Genomic DNA, 7,492 nt, shown 5'->3' with positions numbered 1-7,492 from the left:
TAGATGGACTCCTGTCTCACATTGAGGTCTTTCAACCATTTGGAGTCTATTTTTGTGTGTGGTATAAGGAAATGGTCCAGTTTCATTCTTGTGCATGTGGCTATCCAATTTTCCCAACACCATTTGTTGAAGAGACTTTTTTCCATTGGACATTCTTTCCTGTTTTGTCAAAGATGAGTTGACCATAGAGTTGAGGGTCCATTTCTGGGCTCTCTATTCTCTTCCATTGATCTATGTGCCTGTTTTTGTGCCAGTACCATACTCTCTTGATGATGACAGCTTTGTAATAGAGCTTGAAGTCCGGAATTGTGATGCCGCCAGCTTTGCTTTTCTTTTTCAACATTCCTCTGGCTATACAGGGTCTTTTCTAGTTCCATACAAATTTTAGGATTATTTGTTCCATTTCTTTGAAGAAAGTGGATGATATTTTGATGGGGATTGCACTGAATGTGTAGATTGCCCTAGGTAGCATTGACATCTTCACAATATTTGTTCTTCCAATCCATGAGCATGGCACGTTTTTTCATTTCTTTGTGTTTTCCTCAATTTCTTTCATGAGTATTTTATAGTTTTCTGAGTACAGATCCTTTGCCTCTTTGGTTAGATTTATTCCTAGGTATCTTATGGTTTTGTGTGCAATTGTAGATGTGATCGACTCCTTAATTTCTCTTTCTTCTGTCTTATTATTGGTGTATAGGAATACCACTGACTTCTGTGCATTGATTTTATATCCTGCCACTTTACTGAATTCCTGTATGAGTTCTAGCAGTTTTGGGGTGGAGTCTTTTGGGTTTTCCACCTAAAGTATCATATCATCTGCAGAGTGAGTCTGACTTCTTCTTTGCTGATTTGGATGCCTTTTTTTCTTTTTGTTGTCTGATTGCCGTGGCTAGGACTTCCAATACTATGTTGAATAGCAGTGGTGATAGTGGACATCCCTGCCATGTTCCTGACCTTAGGGTAAAAGCTCTCAGTTTTTCCCCATTGAGAATGATATTTGCTGAAGGTTTTTCATAGATGGCTTTTATGATATTGAGGTATGTACCCTCTATGTCTATACTCTGAAGAGTTTTGATCAAGAAAGGATGCTGTACTTTGTCAAATGCTTTTTTTGCATCTATTGAGAGGATCATATGATTATTTTTCTTTCTTTTGTTAATGTATTGTATCACATTGATTGATTTGAGGATGTGGAACCAACCTTGCAGCACAGGGATAAATCCCACTTCGTCGTGGTGAATAATCCTTTTAATGTACTGTTGGATCCTATTGGCTAGTATTTTGGTGAGAATTTTTGCATCCATGTTCATCAGGGATATTGGTCTGTAATTCTCCTTTTTGATGGGGTCTTTGTCTGGTTTTGGGATCAAGGTAATGCAGGCCTCATAAAATGAGTTTGGAAGTTTTCCTTCCATTTCTATTTTTTGGAACAGTTTCAGAAGAATAGGTATTAATTCTTCTTTAAATGTTTGGTAGAATTCCCCTGGGGAGCCATCTGGCCCTGGGCTTTTGTTTTTTGGGAGATTTTTGATGACTGCTTCAATTTCCTTAGTGGTTATAGGTCTGTTCAGGTTTTCTATTTCTTCCTGGTTCAGTTTTGGTAGTTGATACATCTCTAGGAATGCATCCATTTCTTCAGGTTATCTAATTTGCTGGCATAGAGTGCTCATAATATGTTCTTATACTTGTTTGTATTTCTTTGGTGTTGGTTGTGATCTCTCCTCTTTCATTCATGATTTTGCTGATTTGGATCATTTCTCTTTTCTTTTTGATAAGTCTGGCCAGGGGTTTATCAATCTTGTTAATTCTTTCAAAGAACCAGCTCCTAGGTTTGTTGATCTGTTCTACTATTCTTTTAGTTTCTATTTCATTGATTTCTGTTCTGATCTTTATTATTTCTCTTCTCCTACTGGGCTTAGGCTTTATTTGCTGTTGTTTCTCCAGCTCCTTTAGGTGTAGGGTTAGGTTGTGTACTGGAGACCTTTCTTGTTTCTTGAGAAAGGCTTGTATTGCTATATACTTTCCCCGTAGGACTGCCCTTCCTACATCCCAAAGATTTTGAACAGTTGTGTTTTCATTTTCATTGGTTTCCATGAATTTTTTTAATTGTCCATTAATTTCCTGGTTGACCCATTCATTCTTTGGTAGGATGCTCTTTAGCCTCCATGTATTTGAGTTCTTTCTGACTTTCCTCTTGTGATTGAGTTCTAGTTTCAAAGCATTGTGGTCTGAAAATAGGCAGGGAATGATCCCAATCTTCTGGTACCGGTTGAGACCTGATTTATGACCTAGGATGTGATCTATTCTGGAGAATGTTCCATGGGCACTAGAGAAGAATGTGTATTCCGATGCTTTGGGATGGAATGTTCTGAATATGTCTGTGAAGTCCATTTGGTCCAGTGTGTCATTTAAAGTGTTTATTTCCTTGTTGATCTTTTGCTTAGATGATCTGTCCATTTCAGTGAGGGGAGTGTTAAAGTCCCCCACTATTATTGTATTGTTGTTGATGTGTTTCTTTGCTTTTGTTATTAATTGCCTTATATAATTGGCTGCTCCCATGTTAGGGGCATAGATATTTATAATTGTTAGATCTTCTTGTTGGATAGACCCTTTAAGTAGGATATAGTGTCCTTCCTCATCTCTTATTACAGTCTTTGGTTTAAAATCTAATTTGTCTGACATAAGGATTGCCACCCCAGCTTTCTTTTGGTGTCCATTAGCATGGTAAATGGTTTTCCACCCCCTCACTTTCAATCTGGGGGTGTCTTTGGTTCTAAAATGAGTGTCTTGCAGACAGCATATCGATGGGTCTTGTTTTTTAATCCAGTCTGATAGCCTATGTCTTTTGATTGGGGCATTGAGCCCATTTACATTCAGGGTAACTATTGAAAGATAGGAATTTAGTGCCATTGTATTGCCTGTAAGGTGACTGTTACTGTATATTGTCTATGTTCTTTTCTGGTCTCTCTTTGCTTAGAGGACCCCTTTCAATATTTCTTGTAGGGCTGGTTTTGTGTTTGCAAATTCCTTTCATTTTTGTTTGTCCTGGAAGCTTTTTATCTCTCCTTCAATTTTCAATGACAGCCTAGCTGGATAGAGTATTCTTGGCTGCATATTTTTCTCATTTAGTGCTCTGAATATATCCTGCCAGTCCTTTCTGGCCTGCCAGGTCTCTGTGGATAGGTCTCTTGCCAACCTAATGTTTCTACCATTGTAGGTTATATATCTCTTCTCCCGAGCTGCTTTCAGGATTTTCTCTTTGTCTATGAGACTCGTAAGTTTTACTGTTAGATGTCAGGGTGTTGACCTATTTTTATTGATTTTGAGAGGGGTTCTCTGTGCTTCCTGGATTTTCATGCCTGTTTACTTCCCCAAATTAGGGAAGTTCTCTACTATAATTTGCTCCATTATACCTTCTGCCCCTCTTTCTCTTTCTTCTTCTTCTGGGATCCCAATTATTCTAATATTGTTTCGTCTTATGGTATCGCTTATCTCTCGAATTCTGCCCTCGTGATCCAGTAGTTGTTTATCTCTCTTTTTCTCAGCTTCTTTATTTTCCATCATTTGGTCTTCTATATCACTGATTCTCTCTTCTGCCTCATTTATCCTAGCAGTTAGTGCCCCCATATTTGATTGCACCTCATTAATAGCCTTTTTGATTTCAACTTGGTTAGATTTTAGTTCTTTTACTTCTCCAGAAAGGGTTTCTCTAATAATTTCCATGCTTTTCTCAAGCCCAGCTAGTATCTTTAAAGTGATGATTCTGAACCCTAGATCTGACATCGTACTAATGTCCGTATTGAGTAGGTCCCTGGCAGTTGGTACTACCTCTTGTTCTTTTTGTTGAGGCGATTTTTTCCATCTTGTCATTTTGTCCAGAGAAGAATAGATTAATGAGAGAACAAAATGCTAGCAGAGTAACAACGTCCCCAGAAAATATACTCTACACAAATCAGAAAAGACCTGAAGCAGTGGGAAAAGAAAGGGAAAGAGAGAAAAAGGAAAAAGAAAAAGATAAAGATAAAAATAAACAAAACAAAACAACAACAAAAGAAAAAACCAGAATGTGATCAAATATGATCAGGCTGGTATATAGATCAGTGCCACACACTAGATTTTGGGTGTATTTTGGTCTGTTAGAAGAAAGTGCCTCCCAAAATTTTAAAGAAAGAAAAACTTATATATGCACAAAAATAAGGGTTGATATGATGAAGGGATGGAATATGACTGTAAAGATGGAAATTATAAAAAATTTTATAAAAGGAATTGATAAGAAGTTGTTTGAAAAAAGAAAGAAGAGGATTTAAAAAAAAGAAAAAAGAAAAAAGGGAGAGAATGTGATCAGGCAGGGAGTAGAAAAAAAACATACAATAGAGATTTAGGGTATATTTTGATCTGTTAGAAGAAATGATCTCAAAATTTTAAAGAGAGAACAACTTATATATATATGCCAAAAATATGGGTAACTACTATGAAGGGATAGAATATGACTCTAAAAATGAAAAATAAAAGGTTTTTTAAAAAAGGGATTGATAAGATGTTGGTTGAAAAAGGGAAAAAGAAAAATTAAAAAAAAAAAAAAGAAAAAAGAGAGTTAAAAAAAAATTAACTTTGAAAGACTAAAGAATCATGGTAAAAAAGCCATGAATTCTATGTGTAGTATTCCCCTAGTGCTGGAGTTCTGCCGTTCTCATTGATCGGTAAACTTGCTCTTGGCTGGCTGTTCTTGCTGATCTTCTGGGGGAGGGGCCTGTTGCCGTGGTTCCCAAATGTCTTTGCCAGAGGTGGAATTGCCCTGCCCTTGTCCAGTCCAGGCTAAATAATCTGCTCAGGTTGCCTTCCAGAGCTTTTGTTCCCTGCGAGCTTTCCGTACAGCTTTGGAGGCAGAGAGTGAAAATGGCGGCCTCCCAATCTCTGCCCCAGAGGAGCCGAGAACTCGGGGCCCTGCTCCTCAGTGAGCCCCCAGAGAAAAGCAGTCAGTCACTCCCGGCTCCCCGGTCTCCGGCCGCACTCCGTGCCCACTCGGCCTGTGACCACGCATTTCTATCTCTGGCACCCGACCCCGGGTGGAGTCTCCAAACCCAGCAGATCCCAGTGGTGCACTGCCGTGCGGCTCCTCCCGGGGGAGGAAGGTGAGTCTCCCCGGTTCTGCCGCTTGTTGGGTCCCTGCTGGAGGACCAGGGGCCCGACTGTGCCGCGGATCACGGTTTATGGCCACCCCGAGCTGAGAGCCTGCGCCTGGGCCCCGCCTCTGCAGCCGGCTTCCCTGCTCCGTTACCCGGGAGCTCTGCCACACTCAGGCACCCCCGGTCTTTCTGTGACCCCAAGGGTCCTGAGACCACACTGTCCCGGAGGGTTCCACCCCCCACTTAGCCACCAGAGTGACGTCCCTCAGCAGAGCAGACTTTTAAAAGTTCCGATTTTGTGCTCCGTGGTTCTATCACTTGCCAGAATCGGCCGACGGAGGCCCCTCCCCCGCCATCTATCCTCCCGAATATCGCCTCGGATTCACTTCTCCGCACGTCCTACTTTCCAGAAAGTAGTCGCTTTTCTGATGAGAGAGTTGTTGCTATTCTTTTCTTCAATCTCCTGTTGAGTTCGTAGGTGTTCAGAATGGTTTGATCCTTATCCAGCTGAATTCCTGAGAGGAGACGAAATCCAGGTCTCCTACTCCTCCGCCATCTTGCTCCGCCCCCTCTTCCTGTCTATTTTGGCATCATATTCCCTCTGTGTGTATCTATATCCAAATATCCCCTTTTAAGGACACTGCCATATTTAGATTAGGGCTCACCTTAATGTCCTCACTTCAACTTAATTACCTCTATAAAGACCCTCTTTCCAAATAAGGTCATGTTCCAAGGTACTGAGTATTAGGACTTCCATATGTCATTTTAGAAGGACACAGTTTAACCTATAACACACAATGAAACAGAGCAGGCAAGCCATCACTAGAAGAGACTACCTAGAGAAGAGCAATATAAAAGGAGTCCTGGGGAAATATGAGAGCCGTGGTTCAACATGTAGTTGTAGAAGCAAGATTTTGAGACTGAGCGAAGAGAAACAGCTTGCAGAAATGTTTTGTGGAATAAGTATTCCCAGAGGGGAAGCAAGTTTTTAAAGACACACACCAGGGCACGATCCTCTCATTTCAGTGGGCAGTACTATTATGGCACAATAAATATGACCACAAGTCCTTGGCAGCTTCTCCTGACAAGAGGTAGAGTTCATTTTCCTGACGCTTGAATCTGGGTTGGGCTTATCAATGGCTTCTCGATAGGCTGCAGCGGAAATAACATTGTCTGAGTTCCAGAGCTTAAACCTCAAGAGGCCTTCAAACATTTACTTTCTTTTTCTTGGAAATTGCCCTGAAACTGCCATGGAAGGAAGTTATTCCAGCTTACTACAGGATGAACAGCCATATCAAGAAGAACGGAGGCATCTTATGTGATAGAACCAACTGCCAAACATGAGTGAAGCCATCTTGAACCTTTCTGCACAGGCAGCCTGCAACTAAATATAATCACATGGATAACTGCAAGAGAAACTAACAGGGAAACCACGCAGTAACCCACAGATTCATGAGAAATAATACATCTTTATTATTTAAGTTAGTAAATTTTGGTACAATTTATTATACAGCAATTGTTAACTGATACAGAAATGTTTACTGAAAGAGGGGTGTACTATATGTTAACTAACTGGAATTTAAAGAAAAAATTTTTAAAAAGACAAAAAAAAAAAAAAAAAGAGAGAGAGAGAGAAAGAAAATCCTCAAATATGTGGCCCTGGGTTGTGAGCAGCAGTAGCAGTTAGAAAGATGGAAAAAAATCTGTGGAGGTAGAAAAATAGAAAAAGAATTATTGGAGACTGGAGAAAGAGTGACTTGTGTTATATAGTACAGAACAATTGAAAAATTGTCACCTGTGGTAATTTAGAAGACAAGCAATATACCTAATAAATTTCTGGTTCATTCTTCATTTCACGAGCCAGGACATCTTTACACTGAATCTTGAAAGTGGCAATTGGCTCGTCTTAGCTGAATAGGGTAAGATGCAGCAAGAAACAGATGAGCTAAAGGAAAACTTGTTCAATGTGCAAAAAAAAAAAATTAGGGAAAATATAGAAAGCCCCAGGACCTATGGAGCTTGAAAATAAGTCTTTCAGACCCTGCCTCCACAGCTGGTAAAAATACTTAAAGTAAAATAAGGCTTGGGACCAAAAATCAATTCAAGGGTGTGTTGAGAGCTGAGCTGCCAGGATATCAATTAAGACAACAAGCCAAAACTTGGTTCAACATCCACAAATCAATCAGTGTGATACAATACATTAATAAAAGAAAGAACAAGAACCATATGATCCTCTCAATAGATGCAGAAAAAGCACAGCATCCTTTCTTGTTTAAAACTCTTCACAGTGAAGGGATAAGGGTTACATACCTCAATATCATAAAAGCCATCTATGAAAAACCCACAGTGAATATCATACTCAATGG

Source organism: Mirounga leonina, unplaced genomic scaffold (assembly GCF_011800145.1).
Source record: "Mirounga leonina isolate KUSES-001 unplaced genomic scaffold, KU_Mleo_1.0 Mir_357, whole genome shotgun sequence".
In the NCBI taxonomy this organism is placed as follows: Eukaryota; Metazoa; Chordata; class Mammalia; order Carnivora; family Phocidae; genus Mirounga; species Mirounga leonina.
This window is presented reverse-complemented; position numbering follows the sequence as displayed.